At 40.7% G+C, this 24,781-nt stretch overlaps 1 protein-coding gene across 2 annotated transcripts in view; it reads left to right on the forward strand.

Annotated features, from left to right (window-relative positions):
• Positions 1-24,781, forward strand: part of SFXN5 (sideroflexin 5) — a 3,177,886-nt gene that overhangs the window by 113,036 nt on the left and 3,040,069 nt on the right. The window lies entirely within an intron of this gene.

The raw sequence follows: 24,781 nt of genomic DNA on the forward strand, positions 1-24,781 counted from the left end.
AGTAAGATGTTAAGCAAAAAGACAGAAATCAATAATATCCAAAATCCTCACACTAGTAAGCTTACTTCAAACACAAAGGGAATAGTTAATATTTTTTTTTAAAATTGCATGACTATCTTAATAAAGATAAAAATAATAATCCTGATGATTACAAAATTGACAAGTATTTAAACATAAATGTTACTAACAAACTTGATTACTGGCAAATATTTCTGTTGAATAAGCCTATTATCATAATAGAAGTTTTTTTTAAAGGGAAAATGATAGTGCTCCAAGGTTAGATGGCTTAAATTTGGAACTGTATAGTCTGTGCCCATTAAATATTTTTAGAATTACTGAGCGATATTTTCAGAATACTTCAGAGTGACAAAATAATTCCTTCCTTCTGGAATTTTCTGTACTCTCACCTATACTTAAACAAGGAAATGATAATAAGTGAATTTCCTCAAATAGACTTATTTTAGTATTAAATGTGTAGACTATTTACTTTTATCTTTGCTGCAATATTAAGCAATATAGTAGATTAATAAAGATAAAACAGGATTTATAATCGGTAGATTAACATGTAATAGTATGAAAGGGTAATAACTATCTTAGATTTAGCAAAAGGAATGAACAAGAAATTGACCCTAATTAGTGTAAATATCGAGAGAGCTTTTGATTCTGTAGAATGGAGCTACTTGTTTAAAATTTTAGAAATGTTTGCATTTCCAGAGCAATTTATTGGAATATTAAAAAAATGTATAGAGACTCTAAAGCACCTGTTAAAATCGGATCTTACATTTTTCAAGAATTCACTATAAACAAAGGCACAAAGCAAGGGTGTCCCCTGTCCTCTCTACTATTTGCATTAGTTATTGAACCCTTAACTAATAATATAGGAAGCAATAAAAAATGGATGGATTCTCAATTGACAAGGATTGTCAATCTAAAATGCAGCTTTTAGAAGATGATGGTTTACTAACTGTAGGAGATTTAAATTATTCAAAGAACTAGATGAGGAAATTATAAAGTTTCACGAAGTATTGCTGTTGAAATTTAATGATAATTAAACATACTTTAGTGTTAAATCAGTTACTAGAGTTTAAAAATAAATATAATTGGGAAGCAAAAGAACTAAAATATTTGGGAGGAAAAATCTGTCAAGATGTGAGTAAGATTATTAATAATTTTGAAAAAGTAATTGAAGTAAAAAGTAATTGAACTGTTTCTTCTTATTAAAACGGGAATTAATGTTTTTTTTTACTTTAGAGGATAGGCTAGTACTTATTAAAATGATTATATTACCCAAGATTATATATATTGGATTCAATAGCTTTAATATCTGACAAATAAAGTTTTAAAGAAAATGGAACAAATTAAACTTTATTTTTATGATATCCAAAAAAGCTGAAACTGCTTATAGAAATCACATAAGATGCGAGTATGATGGTATTACCTTCCCAGATGCAGAGTCTTATTCTATTACTACAATTATTTATTTATTGTTTCTATTGCTGCAGATTTTATACTAAATTCTTATAGGTTTATAAAATATGATACATTAGAAATATGTAATAATTCTTTCATCCTGTTAATAAAATTTACATGGGAATTAAATGCATTTCAGTAGCTAGACTCTGCAAATATGAAATCAATTCTTAAAACAGTTAAAAAAATATGTTTTTAAAACTCCATTACTATCTAAATGGAAATTTTTGTGCTTTCCAGTTGCACACACCTCTAGATAAAACTCTGAAGTATGTTAAAATGAGTTTACTGAAAAGTAATGGATTAGTGTTATGGTGTGATTGATTTGAAAAGGTAAAGGTGAAGTCACCGGAATATTTAATGAAAGATTATTGGGTGGAAGCATCTGTTAACCTGTTAATATTAACAGGTAACCACAGTAACCAGTTTACTGTATAATTTAATTTAATCCTGACTTGTGCTCAGGATTAACTGTAACCTGTGGAACTTGTTTAACTTGCTTACTTATGTAATCTCTGTAAACAGTCTGTTTGTAATATGTAATGCTGGTATTATGTAATGCTGTATCTGCTTACCCTTGGAGCTTTTCTCCCCAGGCCACCGCTGAAAATGGACATGCATCCAGTTGGACTATCCCGGTCAACAAATGTAAAATAAATAAATAATAAAATATTACCCATCAGTAAGAATGAAATGCATTTGTAGATAGTGAGATAAGAGGAGCAGGACACTATTCCCCATTATCAGAATGCTATAATTGATGGTAAATTGACCTACAAAGGAAGGTTGTGCAAGTTATGCAAGTTAATTTTAAATAATAATTTTGATGAAAAATTCTGGAGTTTGTAGATGGTGGATTCCATGCCTCAACACATGGTATGAATAAAATTTTGTTACTTAAATCAGCAAGTCAAACATCTTCAGTGTTATATTGGAAAATTTTTATGTGGTATTAAATACACATAATGTTTGTTACTCCCTATAAAATGTATAAGTTTAGTAAAATGACTTATTCGGTTTGTTGGAGATATAGTAAAGATGTAAAAACTGATTGGACACAGGTGTTTATGGATTGTGAAAAATGAAATGTATATTGGAAAGAGATAAGTATTTTAATGGGTTATGGCCTGATAATTGTTCTTTAACTAGATCAGTAAGACTAATGAATGTTTCACTTCCTGTATCTGTGGAAGCTAAACAAAAGATATTTTGGAGTCTTTTGCTAGAAAAGTTATTGCAAAAAATTAGAAACTGAATTATTCCTATATTCAAAGAATTTTTAAATTTAACAGCCATACTATGGGAAACTGAGAATGAAGTGATCAGAATAACATCTAAACATCATAATAAGACTTTTAGTGGTTGGGATAGCCTTGAAATGTTGCTATTGAAATACCTATACTCTTATTGTGTTATATTACCTCGATGATTCAATGTATTTCTAACATTGTATAATTGTTTGTGATGTTGAATTACTTCCTTTCTATGTATGTATTGTAAATGTGTTAAGTTAAAAAATTTCTTAAAAAAAAAAAAAGAATCTGAGAAGACAACTGAAGTGAATTTACAATAACCAATCCACTCATCATAGTTGACTGTAAAGAATGAGTAGATAGCTGCTTTTTTGTTTTCCTACTTTTAAACAATTTTTCAACTGCATTGCCTCTTTTTACTTCATATTTGCATTTCCCATTAATAATTTCCAACCTTTCTTTATGTTATGGTTTATCTTTATTTTCTGTGTGTATGTTCTCCATTTACATAGTTTTTCCCTGCGTCTTTTTCCTACAAGTTTCATATTTTTTCATTTGGGTAGCTAGCATTTTAATGATTCATCTTTTCTACTGTTATATTGGATCTGGTTCATTTCATCAACTTGCTTTACAGCTATCCATTATCTAATGAACCCTTTCAGTTAAATGAACTTGAATCAACATTTTCAATGTGACAGGTAAGCTGTGAAGAACAGATGTAGAATTAGAAGCTAAACTGGATGCAAAGGAAATGATGCCATGTTCACACTGTTGAGACTGAGAGCTTTGGCCTGTGTACTCTATAAACTAAGCTAAGTAACTGTTATGTCTGCCAAACCTTGGGGTAAGATATAAAAATTGTCATTTAAAGAGGCTTTTCTTATCACGTCCTATTGATAACTAAAGTGATTACAGTAACAAGTAAGGCTACAAAATATTTTTGACCCTTATTTTCTTTTTATTAGTCTTTTGTCCATAGATATGCACAATTTGTTAGATGCATCACTTTTTCTTTTTGACTGGCATGGGTATTTTATTATTTCTACTTTGCAATTGTATGTTCAACATTTGGCAGCTGCATTGCTTGCTTGCTTACTTATTTATTTTGTATGAGTACTTTATTTTTCCTTTGCTTGCAGATATGTATGCAACATTATTTTTCTTTCCATTTATGTCTCTTACCATCTCCCCATCCTAAGTTCCATAATCCAATTCAACCTCATTATTTATATCTCCTCAAATTTCACAATACACTTCTCTTGTTTTTCAAATTTACTTTGCTTCCACTATATTATTTCTTAGTATTATATGCTATTTACTTTTCTTTTGCATTGTTAAACACAAAGTTTTGCAGTGGAATTTCATTTTTACATTCTGGCAATACTGTACAAATTTCCTTGTTCAAAGGTCACATCCTATATTGGTTTTACCTATGTGGATGTTAGAGATAACACATATATGAGCCTCACTTATTTTCATCTTCAAAGATTCCAGAAAGTATTTATATACGTATTACTTGTATGAAGGTTTCTTCCACTCAATCAAGTGCTGAATTTGGCAATACATTTACATTTTGCTCAGTGGCTGCATCATAGAATTGCTTCTGATTTCCTTTTGCTAAATCTTTTTAAGTTGGCATGTAACTGTGCCTGATTTTCTTTTGCCAAATCATATAACGTCATCATGTAAGTCCATGAATTTGGTTCAAGAAAGTAAACATTCATCTTCTTTTGTTTCAACTCATTCTTTAACTGTTTTAGATGGGTGATGCATTTCAGATACACTTCCTACACGAAAAATATGGGTGGGTTTATTAAAATTACTAAAACAAATGAAATACCTGCAACAATTAAACTCATAAAATAAGCACAACATATATTTCTTATTGTTAGTATGCTAACAAAGGCCTAGCTAATAAATGAAGGGCATCATGCAAAACACATGGATGTAAAAGATCCCACGGCACTATTCAAAAAGAGCAGGGGAAGTTCCCCGATTCTTGGCCAAAATTTACCCTAGTATTATAAATATCACATTGGGGCTTCCCTGAAAAGTGGATGCTAGCCTAGTGGGACAAACCTGGTCAACAGGGGATAAATAAATAAACTAAAATATATGCATTCCACAGCCTAAATATTATAGCATTTCTACTGAATTATTCAGTAACATTGCACTCGCCCCCTCTTTAACCAAGCTATGACAATTTCCATTTCTATCTTGCCAACTGATTTTCTGTTATACGTATTCTCCTCATAGCTCTCTTTCTACATCTTCCACAAACATTCATTTACTTACTGGTTGCCATCTTAATTCAGTTTAGGGTTGTATGGAGTCTGCTTGACCACTCATGTGCAAAGCAAAGACACTCATCCTGACTGGGGTGCCAACTTTCTCAACCCCTCTGGCCCTCTTCAAATCCCTGACCCTCTTAAAATGCACGAGTGACATAAGGAGATGTGCACTTATGAATGTGTTAACTAAACATGTTAGTAAAAATGGTAGTAATTATGTATTTATTTTACTAAATGTCTTGGTGATATGAAGAATTTAACTGTGGCTTTAGAAACTAGATGTATTATTAACCTACAATCTAATACTTTTTGTGGCATCCACGATACTGATTCTTTAAAACCAACTTTAAGATGTAGAGACTTACGTGAGTGAGTTCTTATTGAATACATAATATTTGAATGTTACTTTTAAACAGCTACTTTGTAACTTTCTTTTTAATTGTCTGATAGGATCCATATTATATTTGCGAATGCACTGAGTTACGAATGCTATATAATTGACCCACAATCCCTGAAAACCCAAAATGTCAAACACACAGATCAGCAATTTTTTTTCCCAGGGAAAAAAATTGCTGATCCGGAAAAAAAAAAAAATCCAAACACAAAATAGTCACCCCCCACACCCCCCCCCTACTTAAATATACTAACTCCAAGATCGTACTTAAATATACTAACTCCAAGATCGCACCACAGTGGAAGAAATGGCAAAGTCCCAAAAATGACCCAGTGATTATTTTTCCCATAGGAAAAAAATCGCTGTTCCGTGCTTTTGCCATTTTGCGTAATGACGTTCGACTAAACAGCGTTCACAATTCAGTGCGTTCACTAATATAATAGGGACCTGTCTGATAAAGCATCTACACTTGATGTGAAAGTGCTAACTTTATTTTTATGACTGGTTTTATTAAAGTTTATTTATACTCTTTGGCTGTGTTCCATACAGCTTTGTGTGTTTTTCAGAATTGTTTTTGAAGTACTGTACTGGTTAGCCCACAACAAATTGCTCCGTTACATTTGGATTTCCTTTTCATTCTTCCCTACAAATGGGTCTAGGATCTGATCCTTGGAACCTACTCGGCCGTGTACACAAGACTTCAGTTCCAAAGCTTGAGCTCTTCCTTCTATCCATAATGCTCCCCACCATACCCATTTCCTCAGATCTTGCTTGTAGCTATAGCCACAAGACAGAAGATCCTATCACTCAAGTCAGAGAGATTTTTTGGTGAAGTTTCGCTATATACTCAGGTGCCTTTCGTACCTTATTATTATTATTTCTTAAACTTAGTTTTCTCTGTATCCTTCTTTGGTTCCTGAAAAGTTTGACGTCTGATCTGAGGAAGCTCCATTCCTTGACTCTGACAGTAATCCTGACCAGCCCTGTTCTGACACGTTCAAATCAGGGTGGGTTTCTGATCTGAGGCGTCAGCACCTGCTTCAAGGGATTGGGATCAGGTCCTACTTTGTTGGATCCGTCCCTTCCCCTCTGCCCCTTGGCCCCTAACAGCTTGGGTCCGATTCACTCCAGAAGGCTCTCCAGAGGCCCCAACCTCCCTTCTTTGGCTGCTTCAGCAGAGAGGCTGAGAGGAAGGGGGGATAGGTTTCCCTGGATCTGTCAGTCTTCCATGTTGTAGAAAAGACTTTCTGTCTGCACAGAGAGCCGTCTTCTTAAATCTCAGATCCTATCCCATGCCCCTCATTGGATCAGAGCTCTGACCCCATCATTATTGCTCCTCAGGGTCAGCCAGCTCAAGGAAGGCTCCACTTGTGTTCCCCTGAGAGAATCCCCCTCTCTTCTGACACCTCTTCTGAGCACCACATGGAAGAGGCTCTTGGGAAGAGAATATGCAAGAGGAGGCATATAGACTTTCCGATGGAGTCTCTCACTGAGGACACCGATTTTGATGAGGGGAAGGACCCCCCCCCACACCGATTGCCACCTGATGATATCTCATTTGGAGACATCCAAGAAATCCTCAAGCAGAAAGGTGGCTGGTCTTCCCAAGATTTTCTCCTGAGGAATCCGTGTTCATGGAGGCTTTTGGGGCTGGCTCATCTATGTCTTGGTTGACCCCCCCCCCCCCTCGGCAGATGAGCTTCTTGACCTTTGTCTCCCGACTGTCTTGGAAGAAACCAGACACTGTTGAGCCCATCCCCAAATGTCCAGATAAATTCTTAGTTCCCCATCAGGTAGACCTCATTGGAGCTAGGCCGACCCAGTTGATGTCATATTTGTGGTGGCTGTAACTAAGAAGGAGCTAGTGGAGCAAAGCTTCTCTGTCCATCCACCAAACAGGGAGTCCAGAATGATGAACAGGTTTGGAAAGTGCATATATGCTTCGGCTACCTTCGAGCTGAGGTTGTTTAAATTACCTGGATTACTTTACTTGCTTGCAAACAGAACTGTTCAAGGAGCTTTCAAACTCTCTCTGAGTCCATGTCTGTGGAAGACCTTAAGAAAGTTTCTTCTCAGCTGACCACTCTGTCATCTATTGCTAATTCTTTGAGGTTAATTTCCCATACAGCGAAGGGTACCTCACAAGCAAGTGGGTTCATGCATAGCCATTAGGAGGCATGCCTGGATGAGACATGCGACTTCATGGAACCTTTTAAGATGTCCTTTGTTAATGCCCCCTTTGATGGCTACTCCTCATTTGGGCCATCTGTAAAAGATACACTCACCCACAGTGAGCAGGAGGAAAAGACCTTATAGGTTCATAGGTGTTTACTAGGCTAATGACCACAAGGGCCTTTTTAAGCCTAGCCATGCATTCCAAATCTCTGAAGAGTTCTCATACCCTTGATAAGTGTAAGCACAGGCCTGGGAGATGAACCATTTACAGGTTACCTGTTTTTAGCAGGGACATAGGTGCCAAACCAAGGATGAATTTCCGGTTTCCCATTCAATGTTCAAGTTGTACTTGAATTGGATTAGGGAGGAACTCTGCTTCACATGGATGGGGTGCCTGTTCCATAGATGGGGCAGTCTCTGGGATACATGCCTACCTCTCCAGCAGGTCCTGTTTATATCACAGGCAAGGTTTAAGTCTTTAGAATGGGTAATTCTGGTACTGTTTGTATTTTGGATATGCAGGAGGTCCATCAGAGTGGGGTCTGACAATTCCCTGTATACCAGGCATAGATCTCCTCTCAAAAGCCTGTAAGGGGGGATCCCTCTCCCCATGTCTGGGATTGGAGTCAAATTCTCTACCCCTCAGAGGACGTTCTCCAGGAACCAGTGAGGTGGTAAGAAACTGTGGTTCCGAAAGTCTCCGGGACCTTTTTAGGACTCGTGTGGGGATGCTTCCTCTAGAGGCAGAAGAGGAGCTTTTAATGGCAGGCATCACCCCAGAGGCAGGAAAGGGGTCTGCAGAACCAAGGCTTTAGAAACTTCTTCTCTGATAGGGTCTATCGGTGCTCCTGAAGTGCTGCCTCACTGTCCTTCTCTGGAAGCAGTCAGCTTAGTGTTTCCCTGCACCTACAAGCCTGGGCAGATCTCACAAAAAATGCATGGGTGCTAAGTATAATACCCAGAGGTTACTACATTCCCTTTTCCCTTACCACCTCTCATCACAAGGAAGAAACTTCCCGATGTTCCACCCAGTCAGAGGGAGTACGCAGCTCATGAGGTTCAAAAGCTACTACACAAAATAGTCATCTGGAAGGTCCCGCCCAAGCAAATAAGATATTACTCCCGCTTCTTTTAGTGTCAAATAAAACTTGTGACCAGATACCAGTTCTGGATTAAGCAGTCAGAATCAGTATGTAAAAAAGTCAAAAGTTCTGAATGGTTACAGTTTAGTCCTTGCTGCCTCTTCTATAGAGCACATCCAATCATCTTTACGCAGATCACCAGAATGCGTACTATCATATCAGAATAAACAGGCACTCCAGGAGACACTTGCGCTTTCGGCTGGGAGCTAGTCACTACCAGTTCAGAGCACTACCATTTGGTTTTACCACAGCCACCATGGTGTTCACCAAATGCATGGCAGTCGTGGCAGCCCACATTTGACTCAAAGGATTCCGGGTGTTTCCCTGTCTAGACTATTGGCTCCTCACCTTCCCAACCAGGCATCAACTTCTACAAGCCAGGAATTCCTTGCTTCAGTTTCCTAGGCATTATGATAAATCTTGCCAAATTGAAGCTGACTCCTGTACAGAATCTGGAATTTATAGGAACTCACCTGGATATTGTGACTCAAGTGGCATCAATCCTTCTTCATTGCATCTTATTGAGAAGTCAGGTGTGGGACATACGGTCTCTCCCATGCCCCCAGACAAGACTAGTATTACAAGCTCTTGGATCTATGTCAGCTGCCATTCTTCTAGTTCCTCTATCAATATTCTTTATGCAAATCCTCCAGTGGTCACTAATGGTTCAGTAGTCTATTCTTTACCAGCCTCTATCATCTATCATTTCCCATAAAACTCACTCCCATTTGCAAACGTCATGTTTACTGGTGGACCCAGTCAGACGATCTCCTTCCAGGGAGAATATTTTGTCTTTCTCCCATGATAGCCACAGTGACCAGAGACACTTCCAAGTGAGGTGGGGCTGGACATTTCTTGGGAAAGATGGTCCAAGGCATGTGGTCCCCCTCGGAGACCAAGTTGTATATCAATATCCCAGAGATGAGAGCAATCCTTCAAACATTGCAAGTCTTTTAGTATGTCTTCCCTCTAAGGGCTATAGCAATCCATACAGACAACATGTCAGAAGTCTGGTACATCAACAAACAAGGAGGAGCCCATTACTATCCATTGTGTAGAGAGGCCATGAGGGTCTGGAAATGGGCAATCTCTTTCGACCACTTTGTTATTGCAACACACATTCCGGGGAAAACCAGCATGCTACAGACAGACTCAGCAGGTCCATTCTGAATTCCCATGAGTGGTCACCCAATCAGACAGTAGTGAATATGATTTTTTAGCCACTGGGGTCAACCTTGCTGTGACCTATTTGCCTCTCCACTTAACAACAAGTGCAGCATGTATTTCACTCTGGTCCCCCCTCTGGAAGAGTCACCAAGGGATGCTTAGAGTTACAATTGGCCCCTGGGACTTCTTTATGCCTATCCCCCTCTTCCTGTCATTCCAAAGTTCCTTCAGAAAGCAAGAAGGCTGAAGAGCTCATTCATCCTCCTTGCCCCTTTTGGCTTTGACAGGTTTGATTCCCCTTTCTGTGGTCTCACTTGAAGTATCCTCCATGGATAATAAAACCCATTCAAGATCTCCTCTCTCACCCATCAGGGATCCAACATCCAAATCTTCCCACCCTCTAATTGAGTGCATGGTTTCTCCACTTCCAGTGATTGTAAGATCGTCCAGGTTGGCTTCCTCAGTTTATGATATTATCTTGGCCTCCCAGAAGCTCTAAACCAATAAAGTCTGCAGAAGTAAGTGAAAAAGATTCTCTCTATGAGTTTCCAAGATGAATGTTGATCCCTTTTCCCCACCTTCTTCAGCCATCCTTCTTTTTCTTACTATGCTTTTGAAGGAAGGGGCTAGGTTTTCTACTGTCAGTTGGCTGCCATATCAAACTTCCATGGGGTAACTAATCTTTTTCTTTAACATCTTTCAAATTATGTAAAGCTTTTTATGAATTAGGCCTCCAGTAATGGATCCATCTCCCCATTGGGATCTGCCCGTAGCCCTTCAAGGTTTAACTCAAAAACCCTTTGAACCGGCAGATAAATGCACATGAAGTTTCTTTCCTGGAAGACAATCCCTATACTAGCTATCCCTTCAGCTAAACAAGTTTCTGAGCTATAGGCCTTATCAGCTAGGACTCCTTACATTATTTTCCATACGGACAGGGTATCTTTATGAATAACCCTTCCTTTTTATCTAAAGCGGCCACAGAGGATAACATTAACCAGTCCACACGGTTACCTGTTTTCTTTCCAAATTTTTCTAATAAAGGTGAATGTATGTTGGACTTTCTTGATGTTCACAGGCAGTTACGTTTCTATCATCACAGAACGAAACTGTACTGGAAGCGTGATCAGATGTCTGTATCTTTTTCCCCTAACCACTTGGGTCAAGCAGTATCCAAACTTCCTCTCACCAAATGGATTACTGATTGTATCACACTGATTTATTCTCTAAAAGGTTTGAAGTTGCTTCGTCCTTCTAGACCACACTCCACTAGATCTATGGCATCTTCCACTTTTTCCTTGAGAACTTCCATTGATGATAGCTAAAACACTGCAATTTGATCAAAAACTCATACCTTTGTTACACATTGCAATGTGGACATTGTTTCAAGAAGCAGAGCTTCCTTTGGTTCTGCAGTGCTCTGGTATGTCCTTCCTTGAGGGCCTCCTGGAAGCTATGTAGCTGGGGACACTGACTCCTGTGTGAGGAAGAATGAAAAGACAGCATCAGATTGAGAAGGTATGCACTTACCATAACTTGGCATCTGTGTTGTCCATTTTCATTTTTCCTCACCTTCCCTCCCAACCATCCCCTAGCCCTGCCACTCCTTGAAGGATCTTTTAGATGTTATTGGAACACTGGTGTTCCTGGTTTGAGCCTTATCATCTTGCTTATGTCTGTCCTGTCTCTATTGCACAGTAAGCATTTGGGCAGCAAACTCTTATCTGAGGAGTTGGGGCTGATGGGGAGCATTATAAGTAGAGGGAGGAGCTCAAGCTTTGGATTGGAAGTCTTGTGTATGCAGCCAAGCAGGATTTGTGGATTGGATCCTAGACCCATTTGTGAGGAAGAATGAAAATGGACAGCACAGATGCCAAGTTATATGGTAAATACATAACTTCTAAGTCATACTTTTCTCATCTTGTCGCAAACTCGCCCAAGTATACGCTGTTACCATAGCACCCAAGCAAAACAAAATCTTACCTTATGTTTCTGAATACAAATATTTGGGTTTCAGTTGACTGCTGTGCCACCTTTTCCACCCACACCGACAACATTATTACCAATGTTTTTTCCCCAGCTTTGCTGTACAGTCTTTTACCTCTAGCTTATTAACCTGGCTGAAAACGGTTCTCCTTCCTAAACTAGGAGGTGGACCTATCATTTTTGACCTTCCATTCTCCTTGCAGTACTGAAAGACTACAGACCATGGAAAACAAAATCTGCAGATTTGCACTTCTTGCAGACTCTCAAACTCAACACTGTCCTTCTGCAGAAAATAAAATTCCTCCCAATAACTGAAAGAGCCACCTTCTTTCTGAGTACTCTACTATTTATAATTTTAAGAGGGATACTGTCCACCCTTAGAAAAAACTCTTCCCCATTTGAGAACCTACTTATCTGCCTTATGTCCCAATTGGACACAACCTTCCTACACAGACCACCCTTTAAAACAGTCAGTGGAGAAGGATCTTTTTCCAGACCTGGACAATCTCTGTGGAGCAGTTTTCCTGAGCCAAGGAATATAGAAACTCTTATTGAATTCAAAACCACTACACTGAGCAGCTTCATAATGACACTGCAAATGCTTTATAGATAATGAGTTCACTCCTTCTGCCAGTTGCTTCTGCTTCTAGCCACCATTTCTTACAAAATCTTCCTGGAAGCAAAGCTCTCTCCACCCAAGATTGTGCTAGACAGTCAAGAGGAGAAGGTTAACACCCGCACTACACCTCAAGCAACACATAGCCCTTCTAAACCCACACCACTAACGCCCACATATAGCAACACTAAATCCAAATGTGCAGAGGCCCTTAACTGTAACCTTCCCAAGCAAAAAGGACCTCTGAAGCTGAAATGCAAACAAACACCAATCACAACCAAAGTGTAACATAGCTCACCACACCAGTGTGCCACATAGCTCACCACACCCGTGTGCCACCCAGCAACAGCCCCTAAGGCAAGACAACGTACCTAACACTTTAGTCATAGGTGACTCTATAGTCAGGCACACTAATGTCCCACTCATCAGGCTGAACAAAGAGAAAATTACAGTCAACTGCCTGTCGGGTGCCAGGATCCACCACATAATGCATGCACTCAAGTCACTCCACAATAAGTACAAATATGACTCTGTCATTGTCCATGTTGGAGTGAATGATTTGAGACGTACCTCCCTGGACTACATGAAAAGAGACATGGAAGAGCTTTTGGATCATGTGGCCTAGGCAAGTATGACCCTAGCCTTGAGGAGCATCCTGCCTTTGCCCATAATGATACCACAATATAAGGACAAAATGACTGACTTCAACAATTGGCTAAGCTTCTGGTGCCATTCAAAGGGGATCCAGTATTTGTCTGCCTGGGACGACATGATCGACAGACCATGATACTTTGCCAGAGATGGTTTGCATCTGTCACCCCTGGGATTCAGGTTACTGGCTAAGGCTCTTGCCACCCCTATAGTTCCGTTTTTAGGCAAAGTTCAAAGGACAAAACCACCACCATAACAGGTACAAGCATGCAAAATCTGAAGGTAATGCTACTCAATGCTAGAAGTTTAAAGCTAAAATTGCACTCTCTCAAGGCACTCCTAAAAATGGAGAACATCGATATCTGTGCAGTAACTGAGACCTGATTCAAGCCTTCAGAGAGCACCCCTGCAGTACCAGACTACAACTCCTACCACACTTTTCGGCGAACAAACCAGGACCCAAACACTAAAGGTGGAGGAGTGTTCATATTCACCGAAGATATTCACACCACTAGGCTAGTTGCCCAACACAATACGTCTGAAATTCTCCAGGTGCAACTAACACTAGGTAAAACTGCAATCGAAATTGTAGCTTGCTACAGATCCCCCACCATGTCCCAGGATTCTCCCTACACCTTTCTAAACACACTGGAAAATATTAAGATACAACTAAACACCCTAATATTGGGTGATTTCAACTACCCTGCCATTAACTGGGAAAACTACTCGTGTGCCAACACCTTTGCCCAACGGTTCTTGGAATTCATAAATTTCAACGCCCTGGATCAACTAATCCATAGTCCCACCAGGGGCTCAAATATCCTAGACCTGGTCATTACCAACATGGGAAATCGATGCTCCACACCTATGGACATCTCCTTGTTGGTCAGGTCTGACCATAAGCTAATCACCCTTAGCATCCACATCCCACCCCCACCCCCCAATAAGGAAACCTTCGTAAAAAAATTCTCCAAAGCCAACTTCATGCTACTCAAGTCAGAAGTGACAAACCTCATGACACCCATGCAGACGGGAACTGAAAGTTCGACTGCTGAATCCTACACTAAAGCACTGTACGAGCACATCCACATATGCAGGTATCGTGCCATCCCAAATAGAACCAAGATGCTTTCCTCCAAAAAAAGGAAGCCAATCTGGTGGACCCCTGCCATAAACAAACTTTACAACAAAATGAAGAAAACTGTTGCAGAAAAGAGGAATATCCCAGGAAGAAACTGTTGTAGAAAAGAGGAATATCCCAGGATGCAAAAAACTCCCTTACCAGCTTCAGTAAGAAGCTGAGATCCCTCATAAGATCCATCATAAAATCATAAAAAGCTAGTTACGAAAATAAAATTTCCAAAGATTCCAAAGACAACCACAAGGCATTCTATAACCATGTCAAGAATCTAAATGGTAATGCTCAGATCTGCTCTGAGCTACAACAGAATGGCATTAAATATACTGATCCCAAGGATATTGCCAATATCCTGGCCGATCGATTCAGTGCCAACTTCACCCCCCTCTCATCACCTAAATGGGCCATCTCAATACCAGAAGATTGCCAAATTCTGGTAATAATGGTCACACAGGTAAAAAACGCACTCTCCAAAGCTAAGAATACAGCATCCATGGGACCAGATAACATGTGTACTACATGAATTACAAATTGAACTGGCACCTCACCTAAGTGTCATGTTTAATCATAGCCTCACCTCAGGCTTCGTGCCCACTTGAGTGGCGCACAGCTACAGTTATCCCACTCCACAGGGGGGATCCACCTTGGATCCCGTGAGCTACCTCCCCATCAGTCTGACGAGCCTGATCTGAAAGGCCATGGAACGTATCATCCTGGAACTTATAAACAAAGACATTGGCAACCTTCAAACACTGGACCCCACCCAGTTTGGGTTCGTGAAGGGCCGATCTTGTCTCCTGAACCTCACTGACTTCTTCGAATCAGTCACCAGAGCTGTGGATAAGGTAAGGCAGTCCACGCAGCCTATCTGTACCTCGCCAAGGCCTTTGACACCATCCCCCATTCTGGAATCATAGGTAAACTTACTAAGCTGGGCATTAATCCCTATGTCACTTGATGGGTTGCCAACTGGCTTACTGACAGAACCCACATTGTAAAAGTAGCCGACTCCAAATCCAGCTCCAGACAAGTGGAGTACCTCAGCGTTCAGTCCTGGGACCTCTCTTGTTTGGCATCTACTTCTCTGAAGTACAGTTCAACACTAAGGGACTCTACGCCTCCCTCGTTATCGTTTATCACCCTAACCTGCTGCACATCTTTCCTAGCTTGGTCCCCTCTGTCTAGCCAATCAGTACAGGTCCTTTTCTCCCTCCTTAGTGTCCAACCTTTCATACAACTCGCCATACACCTTATCCTTAGCCTTCGCCACCGCTCTCTTCACCATGTGCCTAATCTCCTTATACTCCTGTCTACTTTCATCATCTCTCTGATAATCCCACTTCTTCGCCAACCTCTTCCTCTGTATACTCTCCTGTACTTCCTCATTCTACCACCAGATCTCCCTTTCTCCTTTACCACCTTTGCTGTGGCTGCCCAGCTATCTGGTAGCTCTTCACTGCCACCTAGTGCCAACACTTCACTGAACTCCACCTTACAGTTATCCTTTTTCACCTTCCACTATTTGATCCTTGGTACTGCCCTCATTCTCTCCTTCTTCTTCTTCTTGATCACCAACATCATCCTACAGACCACTATACTATGTTGCCTAACTACTCTTTCCCCTGCCACCGCTTTACAGACTGCAATCTCCTTAAGACTGGCCCTCCTGCAAAGGATATAATCCACCTGTGTGCATTTTCCTCCAGTCTTGTACGTCACCCTGTGCACCTTCCTCCTCTTAAAATACGTATTCACCACAGCCATGTCCATCCATTTCGAAAAATCTACTGCCATCTGACCTTCTGCATTCCTCTCGTTAACACCATAGCTGCCCACCACTTCCTCATCACCTCTGTTCCCTTCACCAACATGCCTCTTGAAATCCACTGCAATCACCACTCTCTCACCCATTGAAATCCACTGCAACCACCACTCTCTCACCCATTTGTACACTCTCCACCATTCATCTAACTCGCTCCAAAATTTTTCTTTCTCATCCATTGCACACCCAACTTGCAGAGCATATGCACTAACAACATTTGTCATCACACCATCAATTTCCAACTTCATAAACATCACTCTATTCGACACTCTTTTCACCTTCAAACACTTTATTCAGCTGGAGCCATTTTGCTGACCTGTAGGAAAAGTATGAATACATCAGTCATTCTCATGTAAGTAGGTTGTAATGAAATAATTGGCTTATAGAAAGTTATTTTTTTTACTACCTACCAAAACTAGACCGTTTTGTCATAGTTATGGATTACTTGTGGGGAAAAAAGACTTGATATACATACAGAGCTTGTTTTGGATTTTAAATGATTGAGAATTAATTTTTAATTCATTACTTCGTTGTTTTTGGTCTACTTTAACAAACTAGTTCTAAATATATGCCTGTTTGGATATATTATTTGTTTTGCATTATGCAATATTAATCCTGTTAGGCATAATGGTGACTGGGAATGATGTCTTGTTAAGTGACTTGATCAGAGAGCCACATAGCTTGCAAATGTACAAAGCTCAGACTTAAATTCTATTTTTAGTACCTGAACTGTAGGTTTTGTCCTTTTGTGTAACTCATGATTTCTGTTGTGTGCATTCCTTTTGATTTGTCAGCTGACTATGGCAAGTCAGTCTGTAGTATTGCAGAATATACTCAGTTATGGATGTTTTACCTACTGAATTGTGAATAAGCGATTGCATTTCTGAACTGTTCTAAATTTACGATATCTGGCAAAATGTTTCTTCTTACAATTTCCCTAGTTCTTAAGTCTGTTGTAAAGTCAGAATAAATGCCATATATTTGTTACTCTAGAGTACAAAAATAGGAAATATTTGTCCGCTTATGATTGGCAGTAGATTTTTATGGTGCCGAAGTGCCAGCCCAATGCCCAACCTTCAATGAAGGCACACCCATTCACGCACACACCTACCTGCTGCATGTCTTTAAATGCCACTCAACCGTGGGGAGGACATGCAGACTCCACACAGGAGCATTTTTTTAAAAAAAAGTTCATCAATAATTGAAAATACACAGATATATGCAGCTGCCTTCATGCAATTTGCGAGGTTTTGGTTTTGTTGATGTTTGCTGTAATAGCAATGGGGAGCACTGGCATCCATGTGAGATAAATAAGTACAATTTAAAATTATTTTTATTTAAATGTAAGTGCATGTCTTAATTCAGATGCATTTATTAGTTAACCTTTCATTGATAACATTGATTTAACTATTTTCATTTTGATATGTAATATGTATCTTTTCTTTACCATCAATTAACCACCGAGTTTTTCCTAATCTTGTACATCACTAACTGCTCTGATTTTTGATGGAGAAGACAGAATTTCTTTGTTGCTTTTTTCTAAGAGTTAATTTAGGACTTAAAACAGCTAGGATATAGACAATGTGCTGCTAGACCTAGACCCTGCAACAGTCCTGAGTTTGATTCTCACTGCCCCCACTTGCATACTGTATGACTCTTAGCAAGTCCCTTAACTAGATGTTGCTTTTGGATTGCCCTGAAAAGGGACTGTGTGTCCAGTGGGCCTTCCTGGTTAACAATGGATATTGTAGTTGTTGTTGCTGCTGTTATTATTATTTTCTGTTCCAGACATTAGCAGACCATTGTACTAGCACACACTAATATCCTTAAAGCTGATTTGTCACTCCCCATTAAAATCAAAGCTCTGTGCTCTACAGCAGTTGCTCAATCATTTGTATACTGTTGGTGTACGATGCCTTGTCCTTATGCGTGTTGTGGACAGGCAGCACCTTTGAGAATGATATGTTTGTGTGTTGTCCTGTTAAGGACAGGCAGCACCTTTGAGAATGATGCGTTTGTGTGTTGTCCTGTTAATCTGTGGTTTGTACGCAATTCCTGAAACTCTTCCTGCACTGGTAGCTTAACCAAGGCAGGTGTGGACATGATTACCTACATTGGTGACAGCATCCCTTGTCTTCAGTGTGTGGAGAAGCACGCATTCACATGAAATAGGGGCATAGATAGTCTTTACATTGGCATTTGTGCTTACATCACCACCAGGGATGGGGTTAGGATAATAACAGTGCTGTCATTGCTGGAAATCTGGAAAGTACAAACTCCGTGAATGTGGTTGGATGATGATGCCCCCCCCCATATAACTCTTGCTCAGGGCTATCTCTTAGGGAATTAATAGGCTCAAATCTAACTGGGGAGGGCTTTATGGTCAGCAAGCAGAAGAGGCAAAGACACAGGTAAAAAAATATGCATGCTGATTGAGCAAAGCTATCTGTGTATCAATTTTAAATTTACATTTACCCACAGGAATAAGTCCAGACTAAAAACAAAGTAAAAGTCACAGAAGACCATTGACCTTACCTGAGTCTTTGACCTGGTTGACCACTGCATCCTTTTATCCCACTTATAGGATATCAGTATAAGCTCTGAATCCACCCAGTGATTCTAAGATTTCCATACCAACCATTCATAAATTCCAATGCCCTGAATCAACTTATCCACACCCCCACCAGGGGCAACAGTATCCTACACCTAGTCATTACCAGCATGAGTGACCAGTGTTCCACACCTGAAATCAACTCCAAGTTGATCCAATCTGACCATAAGCTAATCACCCTAGATATCCACATCCCGCCCCCACCCACCATTAAGGAAACCACGGTAAAAAATTTCTCCAAAGCCAACTTCATGCTTCTTAAGACAAAAGTGGCAAAATTCTTGTCACCCATGCAGATGGACAATACAGTTACTACTGCTGAATCCTAAACAAATGCACTCTATAAGCACTTGCACGAGTGCGTGGATCATGCTATCTCAAACAGAACCAAGACGCAGTCCTCCAAAAAAAGGAAGCCAATCTGGTGGTCCCCTGCCAAAAACAAACTCTACAACAGAAGGAAGAAACTGTTACAAAAGAGAGTAAAATCTCATGAGTGGAGGAGCTCCCTGGTCAGTCTCAGTAAGAAGCTGAGATCCCTTATAAGATCCTCCAAAGCTAGCTATGAAAACAAAATCACCACTGATTCTAAGGGCAGCCACAAAGCATTCTATAGCTATGTCAAGCATCTCAATGGCAACACCCAGATCTGCTCTGAGTTACAGCACAACGGCACGAAAATTACAGAACCAACTGATATTGCCAACATCCTGGCAGATAGGTTCAGTGCTTTTACCCCCTAAAGGGCCCATATCTGTACAGGAAGAATGCAGAGTCCCTGTTATCACATCTGTGCAGGTATAAGCTGCCCTCTCTAAAACCAAAAACACAGTATCCATGGGACCGGACAATATCCCAGGCTGCGTTTTACATGAACTTCAGAACAACCTGGCTCCCCACCTAAGCACCATGTTCAGTCATAGTCTCACGTCGGGCTTTGTGCCCACTGAATGGCGCACAGCAACAGTTATCCCACTCTACAAAGGAGGAGCCACCACTGATTCTGGGAACTATCGCCCTATTAGCCTGACGAGCTTGGTCTGCATGGCCATAGAATGTATCATCATGGAACTCGTAAACAAAGACATTGGTAGCCTCCAAACTCTGGACCCCACCCAATTCGGAGTTTTGAAAGGAAGATCATGCCTTCTGAACCTAATCGACTTCTTTGAGGTAGTCAGCAAAGCCGTAGATGAGGGTAAGGTGGTTCACACAGCCTATCTTGACCTCGCCAAGGCTTTTGGCACCATCCCCCATTCTGGAATTATAGCCAAACCCACTAAACTAGGTATAAATCCCTACATTACAAGATGGGTTGCCAACTGGCACACTGACAACACCCACACTGTAAAAGTTGCAGACTCCAAATCTGACTTCAAACCAGTGACAAGTGGAGTACCACATGGTTCAGTCTTGGGACCTCTGCTGTTTGGTATCTACTTCTCTGAAGTTCAGGCTAACGAAGTTCGCAGATGACTGCAAACTAGGAGCCATAGTAGAGTCCCCAAATGATGTGGACATCCTACAGAGGGGCCTCACTGAGACAAATGCCTGGTGTCAGAGGCATGGCCTCAAGCTCAATGCCAAAAAGTGCATCGTCATCCCCTTTGGTAAAAACTCTGTACCCATGAACTGCCACATAAACGGCAGTCTACTTAACGCCGAATGTGTCATAATACCTTGGGACCCAGGTGGACAGTAGTCTCTCCTTTGATAATCACATCACCACAGTAGTCAGGAAATCCTTCTGTGTGGCACACCTCATCACAAAAGGGTTCTCATCCAGGAAAAAAGAGGTCATTGTTCCCCTCTACTCGGCACTCATTAGACCCATTATAGAGCACAACGCCCCTTTTGGAATGTACCTCACAAGATATCTGCAGCAGCTGGAAAGCCCACAGAAGTACCTCACAAAGAGGATTACTGGCCTCAAACAGATGCCCTACACTGACTGTCTCAAAAAACTCCAGCTTTATTCTGTAGCATATCACCTACTCCAAGGTGATATCTGCCTAACATATAAAGCTATGTTGAACCCAGGGCTGTTGGACATGCTACACCTAAAGAAATCCTAATTCCTCCGAGCTACACGCTGTAGGGACCTAAAACTTGTCACCACAATAAACAGGACATGCTGGAGGGATAGATTCCTGTCCCAGAGACTTCCTATACTCTGGAACAAGCTACCCATCTATGTCAAGCAAAAGTTCCTCATTAGCACTCTTCAAGAAAAATCTTGATGAGTGTATGGGAAATAGGAAATACACCCCGGGGATCACTTATTTGGCTCTGTTCGACAGGGGCACAGGAAATTTACTTTCTTGGGTGGCATAAGCCAGGGAACCTTGTTGGCTAGACTTACTTTGGCCTAATAGCCTACTTCCTACCTATGAACCAGACTTTCCCAGTTATAATTGGAGCTACCTTATCAGATACAGCCTTCGCTCATTCAGGGGTTTATCAGGCATCAGTTCTTGCACTAATACTCTCCATTTTTATAAATAAACTGCCTCTTGACCTACCTCATTCACAGGTCTTTCTGCATAACTACCAGGTGCAGAAGTTTATAAATGTTTCACAGTAACATTCTGGCTTTGCATGTACACTGTTTCCATTAGGTCTGGGTGTATGACTTCTTTTCAGAGAGAAGAATGCAGCATGTACCCATAGGATATCTTTGTTGGGCTTGTCTGCATTAAAAGTGAAAATCATATTTTCTCCTGAGCAGGAAGCTTCCTAACAGTGGATTTTATACTTGTCTTCCACTTAAAACATTAGGTCTCATATGCAATGGCACATATTACTTTACAATAATAATGGGTGTGTGTCTTTATACCTAAAATTACTACTTAAATAGATTTTGTTGTACATTGTCATGATATATTTTCTAAGAAATGTGCTAGTAAATATGTAGTTTAAATTACGTGAACCTGGTGTGGAAGGGTATCCACATTTTTCCTTATTTACATGACTTGCTTATCTTTGCAGAGTGTCAAGTATCTGAAATCTTTATGGCCCCAGCATGAGCACCCTTTGACTTTTCAAGTTCCAATCTTAAGGTTTGAAATAAGGGAGTTTACGTAGTTGAGACATCAAATTTCTCAGATCCCAGGTCTCCATTCTCCCCTCCTGCTCCATCACAGTCAGTCACAACAGATGCCTCAGACTTTAGATGGGAGCAGTATCAATGGGCACAAAAGTCAAAGTCTTTGGAACAAAAAAGACAGACCAAATCACATCAACATAAAAGATATGCAAGCTCTTATAAATGCTTCCACCTCTCTCTGAATCATCTGTGGTCCCCGGGAATTCAAATGTTTACAAACGACAACACAGTGAAGTGCGACATAAAGTGATGGGAAACCCCTGTGCAGGCTAGCATATTAGCATGGGCTATAACTTTACAGCACAATCTCGTTCTACAAGCATCTTGCAGAGCAGACCAGCTGAGCAGGACCAAGACAGACCCTCACAAATGGAAACCGAATCAAGGGGTCTTCCAAGATTTGATTCATCTGAGGGGGGAGCACCTCAAGTAGATCTGTTTGATTTATGTCTAAACAACCAACTATCAAAATTCCATTCCAGCACTCCATGCAAGAAAGCCTGGAAGACCGATACCTTTTCTTTTCCTTGGACAGGAATGTTCCTGAATGCTTATCCACCCTTTCCTCTGATTTCCAGGGTGCTTCTGAAGATTCAGGAGGAATCAACAAAGAACATTGTGATGTCTCCCTTCTGGTTCAGGCAACAGTGGCTCTCCCTTCTTTTGGAAATGGCCAGAGGCAGTTACCACAAACTTCCTCACAGACTGGATTTACTCACACAAAGTCAAGGGTGTTTGATACTTCCCATCCCAAACAGCAACTGACTGCTTTAGGATGTGCAGCAGCTATTAATGGTGTGTGTGTATGTGTGTGTTTGTGTGAAAGTCTGCTACTAGAAAATCATATATTCTTAAAAAGAAAAGATTTTCTAGTTTGTGTTAACAGAAGAACGAGCATTCACGCAGGGCTAGTGTTTCCGTGGTTTTACAGTATTTGTGTGAGTTACTATACTGCGGCCTGCCTTACTCTTCTATTAGGGTTTATTTGTTTTCCATTTCAGTATTTCTGCTCATGGATCCTTCTCTTTCATTGCAAGCTCATGTCAAAATATTTTTGATCTATAAAGCCATGGAGCGTATTATCTGATCTGTAAAGCCATGGGGCATATTATTATGGATCTCATAAACAAGGACATAGGCAATCTCCAAGCACTTGACCCCACCCAGTTCGGATTCATCAAGGGCAAATCTTGCCTGTTGAACCTGGTTTACTTCTTTGAGACCGTCTCCAAGGCCCTGGATGAGGGAAAGTCAGTGCATACAGCTTACCTTGACTTGGCCAAGGCCTTTGACACACTCCCCCACTCAGGCATCATCGAAAAGCTTACACAGCTTGGTGTAAATCCCTATCTCATCAGGTGGGTGGTCAATTGGCTCAGTGACAGGACCCTCAAAGTCAAAACAGGCACCTCCAACTCTGATAGCAGACCTGTCAATAGTGGAGTTCCCCAAGGATTTGTTCTGGGACCCCTACTGTTTGGCATTTGTTTCTCAGAGGTCCAGGCAAAGACAAAAGGCCTGTGGCTGACAAGGTTTGCAGACTACTGTAAGTTGGGTGCTATCATTGACTCCCCAAATGATGTTAACATATTGCAGAAGGGTCTCTCAGCAACTAATGACTGGTGCCAAAGTCATGGCCTCAAGCTAAATGCAAAAAAAGTATCATCGTACCATTCGGCAAAAACATGACCCCTACCGATTACCACATCAACGACATCCCCCTAAGCACACAACTTGTGGTGAGAGGTCTAGCCACTCAGGTTGATAGCAACCTCACATTTGACCATCATATAGTGGCAGTGATTAGAATAGCCTTTTAACTGGTTCATCTCATAAATAAAGGGATTGCATCTAGAAAAAAGGAGTTTATTACCTCTCTATACTCCTCCCTCATTAGACCAGTAATTGAGTATAATGCCCTGTTTGGGATGTACCTCTCCAAACATCTGCATCAACTGGAAAGGCCACTGAAATACCTCATAAAGAGAATCCATGGCCTCCAACACCTGTCATGCAGACAGGCACAAATCACTATCACTCAGTATCGTACAGATTGCTCAGGGGTGATCTGTGTCTTGCTTACAAGGCAATCTCGGACCCTGCCCTACTAGAGGTGCTCCATGTCCATAAGTCTAACTCCTCACACACCACCCGCTCAAAAGGATTGACTCTAATATGCAACATCAGCAAAACCTGCTAGAGAGAGAGGTTTGTCTGCCAGAGGCTGCCGTGTCTCTGGAATAGACTTCCCATACACGTCAAACAGAGCACCTTGCTGACCCTCTTCAAGCGCAACCTTGATGAGTGGATGGGAAACCACATATTTGTCTCGGGGGTTCCACCTGTGTCCCTTGTTGACACGGGCAACAGGTGCTGACTGAGGTTTCTTTTTGGGGATAAACTCTTGGCTAGGCTTGTAAGGGCCCCAGAGCCATTAGCTAGTAACCTCCTATGATCCTATGAAAGAGGTTCTGCCTAAGAAACATCTCAGAAAAAACTGTGGATTCTCCTTTTGTTTTAGAAAAAAACACTTGCTCCATTTGAACCAGCTTATCAGGCTGTTTTGAGGTTCTTAACATGGAAAACAGTCTTAAGAGTATCTGAGTTGCAAGCTCTTATAGTGGGGTCAGCCTTATCTCATTTTCCATAATGATTGGGTTTCTTTTATGCCTTAAAAGGAATCTGAGTTTACAGTAAGCCAATCTATCTAGCACCATGTTTTCTTTCTGGAACCTAAAAATGAGGGGGAAAGGATACTTCACACCACGGATGTCCACTAAAAACTCTGGTACTATCTTCACAGAACAAAATCTTTCAGAATTTCTGATCATGTCATAATTTCTTGTGAAGACTGGAGGAAAAATCAGCCTGTGTCAAAGCAGACATTTCCAAATGGTTTTCTCAGGCAACCACCACAACAAACTTTTCCAGGGAGTTAATACTTACTCTACCAGGACCT

Source organism: Protopterus annectens, chromosome 2.part2 (assembly GCF_019279795.1).
Source record: "Protopterus annectens isolate FY-2018-M chromosome 2.part2, PAN1.0, whole genome shotgun sequence".
In the NCBI taxonomy this organism is placed as follows: Eukaryota; Metazoa; Chordata; order Ceratodontiformes; family Protopteridae; genus Protopterus; species Protopterus annectens.